The following is an 18072-nucleotide window of genomic DNA, read 5'->3' on the forward strand; positions in this document are numbered from 1 at the left end:
TCACACAGGGAAAATTGGTGAGAAGGTAAGCAGAAAGCTTTTGAAAAGCAGAATGAGATTTCTGTAGTCTCACCATGCTGCAAAAAAAAATATTGATTAGAATCTTCCAAGTAGAAGGGACCCTAGTAAACAACCCAGGAACTCAGTTGAAATCCAGAGTATTATGTAATACACAAGGGGATAAAGTGAAGCAAGGATAGACACAGTTTTTACAAAAAATGTAATCTAGCCTGGTTCCAACATAGCCCCTGGTTTGATTGCAGTAATCTGACCTCACTTTCTCTCTCTAATCATCAAGATCCTCAATAATTTTTCATGTAAAATGTTTTATATTCAATCAGAATTTACCAGGTATGCAAAAAACAAAAACAAGGCCAAAAGCAAAGATGGAAAAAATAATAGAAAAAGACACAGAGATTATCTTTATCACCAGCATAACTTCAACATTAAAATCTGATGAGATATTACTTTGAGTTACTTGATGTTACTCAAAATTATAGGACATTTCAGGGCTGCAAAAAAATCTAAACAAAATATCTCATGTCAAAGGTTGTCATTCTAATAAATAAGGTTGATTTAACATCACAATTCCGTTAGTGTAATTTGCCACATAATGAAATGAGAGAAAAGATGCAGAAAATATGATTTAATGAAATTTACTATCCATTCAAGATAGAAACTCTTTGGCAAACTTGAAACAAAAAGAAACCTCTTTAATCTGATTAAAAAAAAAACAAAAAAACTTAGAGCAAACATTATACTTCACTGTGCAATATTAAAACCTTCCCCTAAGACCAGAAACAAGACAAGAATGCCTGGCATTATCACTTCTCTTCACATTTTAGTGGAAGTTTTAGCCAAGCAGCAAAATTCCCATGTGTTGTGGGAGATAATCGAATCATGGGCGTGGTTTCCCCCATACTGTTCTCATGGTAATGATTAAGTCTCATGAGATCTGATGGTTTTATGAGGTGTTTCCCCTTTTGCTTGGCTCTCATTTTCTTGTCTGCCACTATGTAAGACATGCCTGTTGCCTTCTGTCATGATTATGAGGCCTCCCCAGCCACGTGGAACTGTGAGTCCATTAACCCTCTTTTTCTTTATAAATTACCCAGTTTCAGGTGTGTCTTTATCAGCAGCATGGAAATTGACTAATATATCATTATTCATAGATAAAATTATCTTCCTGGGAACAATTTCTCCACAATGACAGAGCAACAACAACAACAACAACAACAAAAAAAAAAAACACAAGCCAAACATGGAAAAAAATGGTCATAATCAGTCAACAGAGAGGAAATTTTGAAAGAGAAATGTTAACTGTAAAAAAAGAAAAATGAAAGTGCTAGAACTGAAAAGTATAATAAATGAATAAAAGTGTTTACAGTATGATCTTAACAGCAAAGTATAGATGGTAAATGTTCGTGAACTTAAGGGCAGGTAGATCTTCTCTAATCTGAAGATAATTTCTTTTTGACAAAAATTTTTTAAATAATTGAAGATTCATAAATATGGTAGAAGTAGCGAATGATGTAAAATATGTAACATTTGAGTCAGAAATATTGGAAAGGAAGGAAGGACTGACCAAAAAAATTTGAAGAAATAATGAATGAAACTTACAGCCATTAGAAATAATAAGATCATGTCTTTGCAGAGACATGGTTGGATCTGGAGGCCATTATCCTTAGCAAACTAAACCAAATATTGCATGTTCTCACTTACAAGTTGGAGCTAAATGATGAGAACACATAGACACTTAGAAGGAAACAACACACACTAGGGCCTCTCGAAGAGTGGAGGCTGGGAGGAAGGAGAGGATTAGGAAAAATAACTAATGGGTACTAGGTTTAATACTTGCATGCTGAAATAATCTGTACAAAAAACCCCATGACACATTTAGCTATGGAACAAATCTGCACATGTACTCATAAATTAAATAAAAGTTAAAAAATGAAAACAAAATTGTCAAATTTGGTGAAAGAAAATTCTACTTACAGTTCCAAGAAATTCAGTATACCCTAAGCAAGAGATCAAAGTGTATCATACCTAAGCACATCATATTCAGCCTGCTGGAAATAGGAATTAAAGAGAAAACATGGAAAGTAACCAGAAGAAGGAAAGGCACATTAAATAGAGGGCAATTATAATATAAATAAGGTATCATTGCTCCCTTGCCATAAGCAATAGAGACTAGAATGAAAATTCTTCAAAAACTTAAAAGATGTAAAGACATTTAAAATAAAAAGATGAGATCATTTATCTTTAGCAGACATGCAATATAAGAAACACAAGGATACTTTTTAGTGTGAATGAACATGATACCGGATGGAAATTCACTCATATCTAACAGGAAAGAGTGATCCATACCAAAAAAAAAATGCTAAATAACTGTGGAAATTTTAAAATCTGATTTTTTTCTTTTTGTAATTTACTTAAAAAACAGCTAATGGTTCAAAAAATAATATTATAACAGAGTTCATGTGGTAAGTAGAAACAAAAGACATGACAAATAGCGCAAAGGGGAGGGTGAATAAAATTACGCTATTTCAGTGTTATATTTGTGAAACATTAAGTGAGAAATACAAAAGGTAGAGTATGAAGTGTCAGATATGAAGTATAGAGTGGTAAAAGTGTGAAGTGCTGAAATATTTACCAAGATGTGCATTGACAAAATAAGGATGTATAGCTTAGCCCAAGAGCAACCACTAAGAAAATAAAAAGGTAGGGAAGTCAATAGAGAAAATGCAATAAACTTTAAAAATTATTTTATTCAAAAGAATGAAGGAAAAATAGAAGAGTAAAGAAAACCCATAAAGGACAATGGAAAATGAATAGTAAGATGTGGAACTGAATCCTAACCTCATAAAAATACATTAAATATAAATAACTTAAACACTACACATAAAAGATAGTGTCAGAAAGCATTTTTTAAAAAAGAAGCGCCCAGTTATATCTCTCCTGCAAAAGATGCACTTTAAACATAAATACAAAAGCAAGCTGAAACCAAGCGATTGGAAAAATATATAACGTGCCAATGGAAAGCATAAAAACATATACTATATTCTTATAATAAGCTAGAGAAAAGAAAATGTTATTAAGAAAATTACAAGGAAGGAAAAATATTTACTATTCATTAAGTGGAAGTGGATTATTATTGAGGTCTTCATCTTTTTCATTTTCATGCTGAGTAGGCTAAGGAGGAGGAAGAAGAGGAGAGGTTAGTCCTATGTCTCTGGGATGGCAGAGGTGGAAGAAAATCCATGTATAAGTGGACCCACAAAGTTCAGACCCAGACTGTTCAAGAGTTAACTATATACAGAAAAGACCCAAGTATTGGGAATAAAATTAATACACTCCTGCATAACCCATGGGTCAAAGAAGAAATCATAAGGGGACTTATAATATTTTGAACTGTGTAATAATTATATGAATATTTGTGGAACATAGCCAAAGCAGTGCTTAAGGGGAAATTTATCGCTTTGAATTAATGTACAGATAGTCCCCAACTTATGATTCAACTTACAATTTTTTACTTTATGATGGTGCAAATGTGTTATACATTCAGTAGAAACTGTACTTGAAATTTTGAATTTTGATCTTTTCCTAGGTTAGTAATATGTGGTATAATACTATCTCCTGATGCTGGGCAGTGAATAGTTTCCAGTCAGCTAAGCAGTCATGAGGATAAATAACCAATACTCGATGTCTTTCTGAAGAACACTATGCCTGCTAAATCAATATGTCAGTGTCTCAGTGCCTTCTACCAACTGTTCTGAAGTTTTATCAGAAGAGAAAGAAATTGATAACCCAGTCGTTGTAGCATCCTTATCATCCAGCAATAGATTTTAGTTTAATGTCTCAAACTTTCTTTAAGTCCAGTGGACTTTGAACTCTAAATTAATGGTGAGCACCTATACAACCATTCTGTTTTTCACTTTCAGTACAGTATTCAATAAATCACATGAAATATTTAAAAACTATTTAAGATTTATTATAAAATAGGCTTGATGTTAGATGATTTCGCCCAACTGTAGGCTAATATAAGTGTTCTGAGCACATTTAAGATAGGCTAAGCTAAACTATGATGTTCTGTTGTTTAGATCTATTAAATGCATTATCAACTTAAAATATTTTCAAGTTACAATGAGTTTATCAGAACATAACCTCAACATTAAGTCAGGGAGGATCTGTATTTCTTAGTTTGTTCTGTGCTCCTATAAAAAAACTGCAGACCAGGTAATTTATAATGACTAGAAATATATTGGTTCACAGTTCTGGAGGTTGGGATGTTTGGTATCAATGTGCCAGCATCTGGCAAGGGCCTTCTTACCATGTCATCACATGGTGGGAGGTGGAATGGCAAATGAAGAATAAGCAAACTCCCGGCATCAAGCCCTTTATAATGGCATTAATTCATTCATTGCATCAGGCAGTAAGTTTCAACATGAGTTTTGGAGAGAACAAAAACATTCAAACAATAGCAATGTATTAGAGGTTAAAACAAATGACCTGAGTATCCCTTTGAAGCAGTGAAATAAAAAAATAGAAACAGATATTAATAAAATAGATAATAGAGAAATTAAAGCTAAGAGATGTTCTTTGAAAAGTTTAAACATTCATACACTTCTAGCAAGATTAATCAAGCAAAAAAGAGGGGGGAAATAATATTTCAATGTCAGAAATAAGAGGTAACATAACTACAAATTTCACAGGTATTAAAATGTTAATAGAAAACATTACAAACAATTTCATGTGGATAAATTTGATAACTGAGATGAAATGGTCATATTCCTTGAAAAATACAACTAATCCAAACTGAGTGAAAAAATATAAATTTGAATTAATAATCAAAATATTTCCCAATAAAACAATGTAGCCCCATATATTCTTACTACTGTGTTAACCAACACTTAGGGAAGAAATAAGACTAATTTTACTCAAAATATATTTAAAAACAGAGAAGAAAAGATTACTTCCAAACTAATTTTATGAGGAAGCCTAACCATGAAATAAAATCTTGACAAAAATTTCACAAGACAATAAAATTACAGGCCGATATTCTGCATGAAGATGCAAAGAACATTTAAAATTTTAGAAAATAAAATCGAGCAATATATAAATAGTTAAGAAATCATGACCAAAAGGGATTCATTTAAAAAATACAAGCTTAGTTCAAGCTCTGAAAATAAATCAGCCTAACTCAAAATTCAGCAACCTAATCATATAATCATTTCAATCTTGCAGGAAAAGAGTGATACAATTTGATATCCTATTTGATAAAAATTCTCAAAAAGTTATGAAATGAAACTTCCTCAACCTGATAAAGTGACTCTATAAAATATTCTACAGTTAACATCATACTTAAGAATAAAAGACTGATTATTTTTAACTTCTATTTTAAGTTCAGGGATACATGTGCAGGTTTGTTACATAAGTAAATATGTGTCATGGGGGTTTGTTGTACAGAGTAGTTCATCACCCAGGTATTAAGCCTAGTACCCATTAGTTATTTTTCCTGATTCTCTCCTTCCTCCTGCCCTCTACCCTTCAATAGGCCCCACTGGGTGTTGTTCCCCTCTATGTCCATGTGTTTTCATCATGTAGCTTCCACTCATAAGTGAGACCATGTGATATTTAGTTTTCTGTTCCTGTGTTAGTTTGCTAGGCATCCAGCTCCATCCATGTTCTGGCAAAGGACATAATTTTGTTCTTGTTTATGGCTGCATAGTATTAAATGCTATATATGTACCACATTTTCTTTATCCAGTCTATCGTTGATGGGCATTTAGGTTGATTCTATGTCTTCACTATTGTGAATAGTGCCGCAATGAACATACACATGCATGTGTCTTTATAATAGAGGATTTATATTTCTTTGGATATATACCCACTAGTGGGATTTCTGTGTCAAATGGTATTTCTGTCTTTAGTTCTTGGAGGAATTGCCGTAGCACTTTCCACAATGGCTGAACTAATTTAAACTCCCACTAACAGTATAGCATTCCTTTTTGTCCACAACCTTACCTGCATCTGTTATTTTTTAAACTTTTTAGTAATAGCGATTCTGACTGCTGTGAGATAGTATCTCATTGCGGTTTTGATTTGTATTTCTCTAATAATAAGTGATGCTGAGCTTTTTTCATATGATTGTTGGCTGCACATATGTCTTCTTTTGAAAAGTGTCCATTCATGTCATTTGCCCACTTTTTAATGGGTTGTTTTTGTTTCTTATAAATATGTTTAAGTTCCTTATAGATGCTGGATATTAGACCTTCATTGGATGCATAGTTTGGAAATTTTTTTCCCATTCTGTAGGTTGTCTGTTTACTCTGTTGATAGTTTCTTTTGCTGCGCAGAAGCTCTTTAGTTTAATTAGATCAAATTTGTCAATTTTTGCTTTTGTTGCAATTACTTTTCGCATCTTCATCATGAAATCTTTGCTTGTGCCTATATTCTGAATGGTATCTCCTAGGTTGTCTTCCAGGGTTTTTACGGTTTGGGGTTTTAAATTTAAGTCTTTATTCACCTTGAGTTAATTTTTGTACATGGTATAAGTTAAATTTTGTACATGTACAATCTTCTGTATAGGGGTAGCCAGTTATTCCAGCACCATTTATTGAATGGCAAATCCTTACCCAATTGCTTGTTTTTGTCACGTTTGTAGAAGATCAGATAGTTGTAGGTATCAGTTCTTATTTCTGGGTTCTCTATTCTGTTCCATTGGTTTATGTGTCTGTTTTGTACCAGTACCATGCTGTTTTGGTTATCTTACATTTGAGGGAAAAAAAAAAAGGATGTTCATCCTTGCCACTTCTCTTCTAAATTGTACTAAAGGTCCTAGAAAGTGTAGTAAAACAAAGAAAAAAATAATAAAAGTTAGAAACTTTGAAAAGAAGAAATAAAGCCGTCTCTATTCAGAGATGATATGATAATGTTCAGAGAAAATCCTTTAAAATTACCAAAAAACCCTACTAGAATTAATAAGTAAATTTAGTAAAAATCACAGAATAAACACTAATATACAACAAATAGTATTTACATTCACTAGCAAGAAATAATGGGGACAAAGTTATGAAATAAAATTGAAACTCAAAAAGAAATGTCATGTCTAGTGGCATCAAAGTCCAAAATATTTTGGAACAAATTTAACAAAAATATGCTGAGTTTTTATACTGAAAACTGAAAACATTTCTCAGAGAACGTATGTGAGACATAAATAAATGCCGAGATTTACTTTGTTCGAGTTTATTAGAAGATTCAACATTGTTAACTAATTCATTCTCCCACAAAAAGTCTGTGGATTTAACACAGTCCCAATCAAAATGTAAGCTGACATATTTGTAGAATTTGTAAAAGCATAGACATAGAAGAGTCAACAATGTTTTGAAAGAGAATAAAGTTAAAGCAATCACATTTTCTAATTTGAAGATCTCTATAAAGCTAAAGTTAAAGTAATCTTGATACGTGTTATTGGCAGAAAGACACAGAGTGTCAGTGGAGCAAAACAAAATCCAGAAGTAAAACCATGTATGGTTCATTAAATTTTAACCAAGCACCAATAAGTTAGAGATAAAATGAGTCTTTTCCATAAATGATGCTGGAATGTCTGTATAGCCATATGAAAAAAATAAAACACGTACCCCATCTCACATTCTACATAAATATTAATTTGAAATAGGTCATTGGTGAATAGATTATTTTTATTACCTAAAAATAACAGGTAAAACCGTAACATTCCAGAAGAAAATGCAGGGGAAAATCTTCATACATTGGAGTATGCAAAGATTTTTGGGGGGTGGGTAAGAAAAAGCACTAAGCAAAAAAGAAAACATAAATTGAACTTCCTCAAAATTAAAATCCTCTGTTTCTTCAAAAGTCACTAAAGAAAACCCAAAGGCTGTTTACCACCTGGGAAAATACATTTACTCTACATGTGCATGTATCTAACAAGGACTTCTATGCAGACAATATGAAGAGTTCTTACAACTCAACAATATGAAGGTAAACAACCCAATAAAAAGAGGGCCAAAAATTGAAAAGAACATCTCACAAGAGAAGAATTAAAAAATCACCAGTAGATTTTTAGAGTTTAAAATCACTTTGAAAATGTTCAGCATAATTACTTATGAAGAAATGCAAATTAAAACCACAACAAAACACAAATTTGCACAATTGGAATGACTAATATTAAAAAATTGTCAATACCAAATGTTGGCAGGAGTGTGGAGTACTTATGACTCATATATTGCTGTTGAGTGTCTAAAATGTTAAAATCACTTTGGAAAAGAGGCTAGAATTTTCTTGTAAAATTAAATATACTCTTGTCATATGATATGCTTAAGATAACCACAAAAAGACTTGCATGTGAATGTTCATAACAGCATTATTCTTAACACACAAAAAAAGGAAACAACTTTAAAGTTCATCAATAGGTGAGTGGATGATAAACAATTTGTGGTATGTATCTATATAATGGAATACTACTCAGCTATATGAAGAAATGAATTACTGATATGTGTAAAAACATAGATTAACTAAAAACTTTAATTCTAATAAAAGAAGTAGATACGAAAGAGTACATACTGTATGATTAAATTTATGTAAAGTCTAACATTAAGCAACACTATTCTACATTGACCTAAATCAGGTCATGGTTTCCTGCAGTGGGTGTTGAGGGCATTGACTGAAAAGGGGCACAAAGGAATTTTCGAGAGTGATAGATATGTTCCCAGTTTGTTTTGATATAATAATCACACAGATGTTTAAATTTGTTATCAACATCGCTTTAAATGCGTGCATTTTATTGTATCTAAATTGTACTTCATTAAAATTGATTGAGAATTACATTTCAAAAATTACGATAATTGAACTGACAAAACATACTGGCTAAAAATTGTCCAAGTGACATTATCAAGTGTTGGTGACCATGTGAGGCAGTTTGAATTATCCTACAAAGCTGGTGATTAAATTGATAAAATCACTCCAGAAAAGAATTTGATGGTATCTACTTTACCCAATCTTTTTCATACCCTAAGACCCAGTAGTTCTACTTCAAAGTGAATGCCCCCCAAAATGCACAAGAATGTTTACAGCAGGACTGTTTGTAAAAGCCAAAAAAGTGTAAACAATCCAAATGTTCATGTATAGAAGAATGGATAAACAAATTACAATGGAATGGTGTTACACAGCATTGAAAATAAGCCATCGGTACACATACTGTAGGCACACCTCAAAAAAAAAAAAAAAATCAGTATTTAGTTGAAGAAGTCAAATCCCCCCAGAAGAGAATATACTATATAATTCTGTGATGCAACTATATGCTGTTGGAAGTCACGATAATGGTTTACTTGGTGGAGATAGTGACTGATAGTGACGTGGAGGGATTTGTGCTGATAATATTCAGGTTTTGGGGTCTTGGTCACCTAGTATGTTCACTTTGTGAAAATTAGGCAAGTTTTATTGTTGTATTCATGTACTTATCTATGTTACATTTCAATAAAAATCTTAGAGTATCTATTGACTGAATGAAAAGTAAAATGTTCAATCTTCTAGCTATCCTGTATATTTCTGCAATTTCTATCATGTTTAGGAGAGACCCATGGGCCCCGGGACCTTCAAGAAGTCATAGAACTTATGAAATTCCTTCTTTGTACTCAATGCTGCACTGGGGGAGAAAATTTTAAAGCAAAACAAAACAAAACAAAACAAGACAAACTATTCCAAAGATAGTTAACAAATTTTATTGGAAGACAAAACTGACTTAAGTTTTTTTGTCTTTCAAAAAAAAGACAAACTTTATTCCCAAGATAGTAACAGATTTTTTGAAAGACAAAAACTGACTCAAGTATCTTTAACAATTGTTAATGGTGTCCAAAAAGGCAGCAAAAGGAAATCTCATATTTAAATGAGATTATATGTACTTCCCAAGGAGCAAATAACAATAGCCATCGTGATTTCAACTTTACATTTTAGAAAATAACCTCAAAGTACTCAGTAGTTAAATCTTCCAACCAGCGTTTATTATCCACAACAGTTATGACAAGTTAGGAGCATGCCCAATGAAGACACTGGGACTTGAAGTACTGAGTGACTTCACACACACTCACACACACGTATACACATGCATATACATGCACAAATGTAAGTAATGCATAGGGTTCCCAGTGTCAAAAAATAGCATATCAATTTTTAAAAGTTAGAGTAATGCCATCATCTTATTCCCTTTTCTGGTTGTTGCAAGGATTTTCTGGATATTAATAATTTTAGTGAAAATCTTGTAATAATCCCTAGTACATGCTAATTCTTACCATTAAATCTTAGCCTTCACAGTAGCCCAAATCCAGCATAACTCAAATGTTAACTTTGATGTAAATATTATGCTTTTCAATAAAGCTTTATGATACTTCTAATTAACCATATGTGCAGCTTAGTTAGTGGCTACAGACCTACTTTATGGACTTCATCGTAATGAAAACTCAGATGTTGCTGTTTGTTTATTAAGTTGATATTTGCAGAAACACTTTTCGAGGCACTCAAAAGACTGCAAAGGTTTATAGATTTGATTTACACCCACCTATGCCTCCAAAAGGATGTGATGCAGCTGCAAACATGAGTACATTATAAATCTGGAAAATCTTCCAACCAGCATTTTTTAGAATATGCTCTGTGCAATATTAACTCCACAGGAGGATAAAAAGTATAATAAAGGAGAAAAAATAAATATCTTTTAAATTTTACAATTAAAATTAGTCCATAGGTTTAATTGGCTACCCTGATTTCTTTAACATAGGTCTTCATAATGAAATGTACATTGTGACTCTATGATGGGTACAGGACGTGTTATGTTTCTCATATATTGTTGGTCACTGAAAACAACTTTTTATTAATTTTTAACTTTTATTTAAGGCTCAGGGGGACATGTGAAGCTTTGTTACATAAGTAAACTCATGTCACTTGGGTTTATTGTACAGATTATTTCATCACCCAAGTATTTAGTTCAGTATCCAATAGTTATCATTTCTGCTCCTCTCCCTGCTCTCACCCTCTACCCTGCAGTAGACCCCAGTGTCTGTTGTTCCCTTCTTTGTGTTCATGAGTTCTCATTACTTAGCTCCCAATTATATGTGAGAACATATGGTATTTTGATTTCTGTTCCTGCATTATTTTGCTAAGGATAATAGTCTCCAACTTCATCCACGTTCCCTCAGAAGACATTATCTCATTCATTTTTATGGCTGTATAGTATTCCATGGTGTATATGTACCACATTTACTTTATCCAACCTGTCATTGATGGGCATTTAGGTTGATTCCTTGTCTTTGCTATCGTGAATAGTGCTGCAATGAACATTTGCATGCATGTGACTTTATAGTAGAATGATTTATATTCCTCTGGGTATATACCCAGTAATGGTATTGCTGGGATGAATGGTAGTTCTGCTTTTAGTTCTTGGAGGAATCACTATACTGCTTTCCACAATGACTGAACTAACTTACACTCCCACCAACAGTGTATAAGTGTTCCCTTTTCTTTACAACCTTACGAACATCGATTTTTTTTTTTTTTTTTTTTACTTTTTAATAGTCATTCTGACTGGTGTGAGATGGTATCTCATTGTGGTTTTGATTTGCATTTCTCTAATGATCAGTGAAGGAGTTCAGGCGATTATCCTGCCTTAGCCTCCCGATGGGATTTACAGGATGGGATTACAGGATTACAGGAATGTGCCACCATGCCTGGCTAATTTTGTATTTTTAGTAGAGATGGGATTTCACCATGTTGTCCCAACTGATCCCAAAATCCTGACCTCAGGTGATCTACCTTCCTTGGCCTCCCAAAGTGCTGGGATTATAGTTGAGAGCCACTGCACCCAGCCAATAATTATACATCTTTATGAGGTACATGTGATATTTTGATACATGCATACAATGTGTAATGATCAAATCAAGGTATTTAGAATATCCATCACCTCAAAGGTTTATCATATGTTTGTGTTGGGAACGTTTCAAATTTTCTTTTCTAGCGATCTTGAAATATGAAATAAATTATTAACTATAGTCACCTTATTGTGCTATCAAACACTAGAACTTACTTCTTCTATCTAACTGTATATCTGTACCCATTAGCCAGCCTCTCTTCATTCTCTCCCCACAACTTCCCAGTGGTGGTAACTTCTCAGTCTCAAGTAACTATCATTCTACTCTCTACTCTCATGAGTTCAACTTTCTTAGTTTCCACATACGAGTGAGAATGTGCAATGTTTGTCTTCCTTTGCCTGGCTTATTTACTAAACAATGACCTCTAGTTCCATCCATGTTGCTGCAAATAAACTACTTTTAATTTTAAATGCAGCTACTCTTGGATCTCTCCTGATGTCTGGTCAGGACTGCAACTAACAGGCAAAATAAGGCTGGTCTTCCAGAGCTGTTCTCATGAGGCCTACCATTGTATGGTATGGCAGAGGAGAAAAGAAATGTAACTTTTGAAACCTTCTGACTTTGTTGTACCAAGGCTTTCTTCTCCAGACCTCTGCCACTACCACCGAATAACTCTTCAGTCAAGATCTTCATGCCCAGGACACAAAGCTGTGCCTTCTCTCATCAGTCTTAAGTTGGCTTTCATTTTAATCCTTAGCTTTATTGTCTTCTCTTTTTCTCAAGGCATTGTGACTGTATGATTTAGTGAGTGTCACTGGACAAACATATGTGGAAGAGGCCACAGTGTGGAAATGGTATCAAAAGTACTAGCAGAGAGCATTAAAGCAATTACCTGGGATATGAAATTACAAGTGTTAAGCCAGTTTGAGGTCAGTGAAAATCTCCATCATATTTCAAAGGCTTTGGGGCTTACTATTGCTCTGTGGGATATTGTGATAATAAAAACATAATACAAGCCTAAGGACCTTTAAATGCTATTAATTAGATTTGCCATAAAAGGATTGTGAAATTAGAGTTATTGTGCCCTCAATTATAATTTAATTACATTAAGATGACACAATTTTGTTTTACAGTGAAGGTTCCAGACAGTCAACAGAAAGCAATGCTTTTCCACATACAAAAATTTGTTGTATAAAAATCTGTTAGGAAAGTATGACATTCTGTATAAAGGAATAAATCTGATTACATGCTCTACACACAATCACATGCAAAGACAGAAATGTTTTTGACATGTGAAGGGATATGTGAAATTAGATTGTTATCCTTTTTCTAAGAAAGCTTTTTATGTAGTTCAATTTTAAAAAGTGAATAATATAATTTTTAATGTGATTAATTACAACTTACAAACATCTTATAAAAATTCATTATAAAAGCAAAAGGTAAAAATTATAACTCCTCAGTGATTACCTTCTAAAACTGTTAATAAACATTTCCAATACAGGCTTCTGTTTGGAAAATCTTTTGATTGCTTAAAAATTGTCATAGCTTAAAAAAATTGTTCTATGGCTGATACTTTGGTAATCTTTAATGTACACCTGTCAGCTTTAGCTAGAAATAATAGAGCCAACTAAGTAAGGTACTATATAAGTGTGATAGCAAAAAGGCAATGCTAGAACAATAAAAACATCCTTAACATCAAAAGAGGTACTCAGTTTTGGAAGGAAGGAAAGGGAGAGAGAGAAAGAAAGAAAGAAAAAGGGAGGGAAGGCGAGGGAAGGGAAGGCAGAGAAAGAAAAGAGAGGGAGGGAAGGAAGGAAGGGAAGGAAGAAGAAAGGCAAGAAATGGAAAGAGAGAGAAGGAAGGAAGGACTTACTTATTTATAAAAATTTCGCATATGACAAAAAGTTGTATCTCCAGTCAACAGGAAGAAGATGGGCTTTTAAATGAGTGATGGTGGAACACTGCATAGCTGTTTGGAAAGAGATGAAACTGCCTGAGTGCCTCATGTCTTACATCTTAAATTACAAATGGACCAAGATATATAAAAAAAGGTTAAACCATAAAAACTACAGCAACATTTGAGTGCATATATTTATAATCTGGAGTGAATATATTTCTCACTAGAATATATAAAATTTAGAGGCAAAAGGAAAGATTAATACATTCTGCATCCATTTTTAAAAACAGTTTTTGTATGATGAAAGGAAACCAGCAAAGTAAAAAGCAAATACCAAGCAGTAAAAATATTTGCAACATATGTCACAAAGGGCTAATGTCTCTAATACACAATGCATTCCTAGAGATTGTGAAGAGGAAAGCCAAGAAACCAGTAAAAATTGTGCAAACATGATGAACAGGCAATTCATAGGAGAAAAAATAAAAATGGCTATTAAACAATATGACAATGTTTTCAACCTAACATATAATAAGCAAAAATAAATTCAAACTTTATTGGAATAGCATTTCTTACATATTAGATTAGCAGATATGCAAGGATTTGACAATATACTTGACTAGTGAGACTACAGAGTGACACACACTCTCATGAATTTCTGGTCAAAATGCAAAATATTACCACCCCTCTGTAAATCTGGCAAAATCTAGCAAACTTGCATGTGGGTTTATTCTTTAATACAAAACTCACTTACATGACCATATCTCAAAAAGACACCAGAAAAACTACTAAGGAACTAGGTAGTTAATTGCAGCATTATTTGCAATAGCAAAATACAGGAAATAACTTCAACAACTTTTAAGAGGATACTGTTTAGGTAAATCATATGTCCTTACAGTGGGATACTATGTAATCATACAAGGAAATATGGATGGTTTCTATGTAATTGCTCTCCAGAATATATCATTCAGTGACAAGAACAAGAGGCAGAAAGTGGGGAGAATACAAATACACAAATAGTCTGTATAGTTGTATTGTCAGTATGTCCGATGAATATAATAACCAGACATACTGTCCTCCTAATACTATATGTTACGAAGAACAGAGAACCACCAATGAAATATAATATTCTTGTCCAACGTGAACCTGAATTCAATCAAGCCTTTAGTACTAATATCCAGTGCATATTAAATGCCTAGAATAGAAAGCTACAAAATTATTGACCTGATGTCTTCAAAACCTAATATAAAAACAATAAGAGAAAATCCCATTACAGATTATAGAGATCCAAGAGTCATAAGAACCTTGTTTGAATCTCAGAACAACCAGTTTAAGACATTTTAAGACAATTAGTGAAATTTTAAAATGAAACATTTCTTAGTTTGTCTTGAAAGATGTAACATGAACTACAGTTATATGAGAAAATGTCCCTAAATTTAGAGATGCATGCTAAAGAACAAAGGGTAGAAATGACATGATGAATGAAATTTGCTTTAAAATACTTCAGTCAAAAACACAGACTAATTAAAACAAGTAGAGCAATAACAAACAAACAAAACCATTATTCAGTATTTAGGATCCAAATATAGAGAAACAGAACCTTGCAACATTTCCCTAATCCTTGATCACACAGATTTCATAGGAAAAATTTTTGAGTGCCATCTGTTGAGAAACAATTTTTCCACTTACTGGAAGCTTTCAGGGAATGCAGAGCTAGAAAATTTTTTCTTGCAACAATTTGCTTGCTTTGTTGGGATCTCCTAAACAGAAATGTTCTATTTGTCTGTATGAACTTGTGCTCTTAAAGTGACTGCAAACTCAGAGAGCTGGCCTCTGGAGCCACTGAAATTGAGTTCCATTTCCCACCTGCTTATCACTTCTCTGAGATAATTTCATTTGAAATAAGTGTTTCATGTGAAAAGAAACTATAAGAGATAAAATTAAGGAAGTGAGGATAATAGAGGAAATTTGTCAAATAATAAACAGCAGAAGTCTAATTAACTCCACGAGATGTTGGCCTTGCTTACTCTATTCCTTTTACTGTGAAAATGAAATAATGAGCTCTATGTGTGGAACATTACCAAAAAAGAGTAGAGACTAGGTCAGTCCTGTTAATTGCTGTAAATTGCCATATTCTTTCAGTAGCTAAGCAAGAGGGTCTCTTAGCAGTTTGAGTTAGGTTAAGAGAAGAGAATGATAACCTAACAAACATTGAACTAGGGACATGTGCTCTCCTAATAAGGCCACATTACTCACACAGGAAACCACTCTTACTTTTATGTAGGTGCACTCTGTACTGCATTCCCCCAAAATACCCCTCTACATGTATATGCCCTGTGGAAACAGGGTCTCTCTCCTGGAGGCTTTTCCATGATGACACACACAATTTTGAAAATTAGACTTCACAGAATTGGTCCAGAAAAGTCACTATACATATCTAAATGAATTACACGTTTATAAATGTGAGAGTTGAAAATATAAAACCTCTAGAAAACCATGTAGAAAAAACTTCTGTGGTCTTGTTTTAGCAAATGTTAGTATTTCTTAGGTAGGACTCAAAATTCAGAAATGATAAATTAATTGATAAAACTTCATCAAAATTAAAATCATATGCTCTTCAAAATATAATTTTAAGGCAGATCAACATGCAGGCCACAAACTGGATGAAAATATTTCTAAAACCTACATCTAGTTAATAACTTTGTTTTTAGTGACAGATTATCTCTCTGTTGCCCAGGGTGGTCTCTCAAAGCGCTGGGATTATAGGCATGAGCCACCGCGTCCGGCCATGTGTGATACTTTTAGGGTAGCCCTAGAAAACTAATATACAAGCCAACAACAAAATGACCACATCCGAAGAATGATACAAATGCCAAATAAGCACATAGAAAGAGGCTCAAAATTAGTAGTCATTATAGAAATGCAAATTAAAACCATAGTGAGAAACTACCATATGTTCACCAGAATAATGAAAATTTAAGTGTGTTATTAAAGATGTGGTGCTAATAGAATTCCTGTATATTGTTGGTTAGAATGCCAGATTTTACAGCCTTTTGTAAAAACAATGTGACAGTGTCCTATAAGTTAACTAGACCTATAACATATATCCCAGAAATACCACTTTTTTTGTATTTACCTAAAATAATTATTCATATATATGCGTGTGTGTGTGTATATATATATATCCATTCAAAATCCTCTCAGATGCAGCTTTACTTATAAAAAGCCAAAACTGAAAACAACGGCAACAACTGAAAAACCTGCAAACTTTCCATAACTGCTGTATGAATGTACGGATGTATGAGATATCTATACAATAAAACAATGCTCAGCAGTGAAAAGGAATGAACTAGGAATCCGTGTGACAACATGGATGATTATTAAATGCATTCTGCTAAGTAGAATACCAAGACACAAAACCAGCATGCTCTATGATTTACTTTTTGTGAACATCCATAAAAGGCAAAACGATAGTGGTAGAAAACAGAACAGAGTGGACAGTGGATAGAACTGACAGCAAAGGGGCATGAGGGAACTTTTTTAGGGTGACAAAAGTGATCAATATCATGACTGTGGTAGGAGATCCATGACCCTAAATATTTGTCAAAGCACATAAAAATGTACAAAGTTGGTGAATTTTATTGTATATAAATAATACCTTAGAATTATAAAAATAGCATAATCCTGTTTTTATATAATCATGTACATATTCCTGTGTACCTACCTATCTAATATTTCAGGTTTATGTGCTGGGAGAGATGTCTGAATAAAGTATATGCAGGGTTAATAGTCATTTCTGGATAGCATAGTTTGAGGACTTATTTTTTTTTTAACTGTATATGTTTTGCTGCATTATTTGAATTCTTCCTAATACATCTTTTCATTAAAAAATACTCTTTCGGAACAAACGTAAAAAAATGCTAATTATATTTATATATATTGTGCTAAAATATACCTTCAAAAATTTTGTACTTGACCCTCAAATGCCAGAAAATCAGACATGGGAGCGTATGATACATGATACTCAATCTAGGTGTTAGTGAATTAGGAAGAATTTACTTTCTAATCTTTTTGGTAAGATCTGGTCACTGTTACATGAATTATTTTATTTCAACATATATTGGTAACATTATCTGATGTTATCAAAATAGAAATGCTTTCGAGCATTACTCACAGAATAAATTTATCTCTGATAGCATTATTTTACTTTCAACTTTAATCCAAAAGTAGATCATATCTCATCATCTCCTTTAGTATTTCAGCAATGTATTGTGTTGTGTTTTTTTTCTTTTTTTTTTTTTT

Source organism: Mandrillus leucophaeus, unplaced genomic scaffold (genome assembly GCF_000951045.1).
Source record: "Mandrillus leucophaeus isolate KB7577 unplaced genomic scaffold, Mleu.le_1.0 Scaffold316, whole genome shotgun sequence".
Classification (NCBI taxonomy): Eukaryota; Metazoa; Chordata; class Mammalia; order Primates; family Cercopithecidae; genus Mandrillus; species Mandrillus leucophaeus.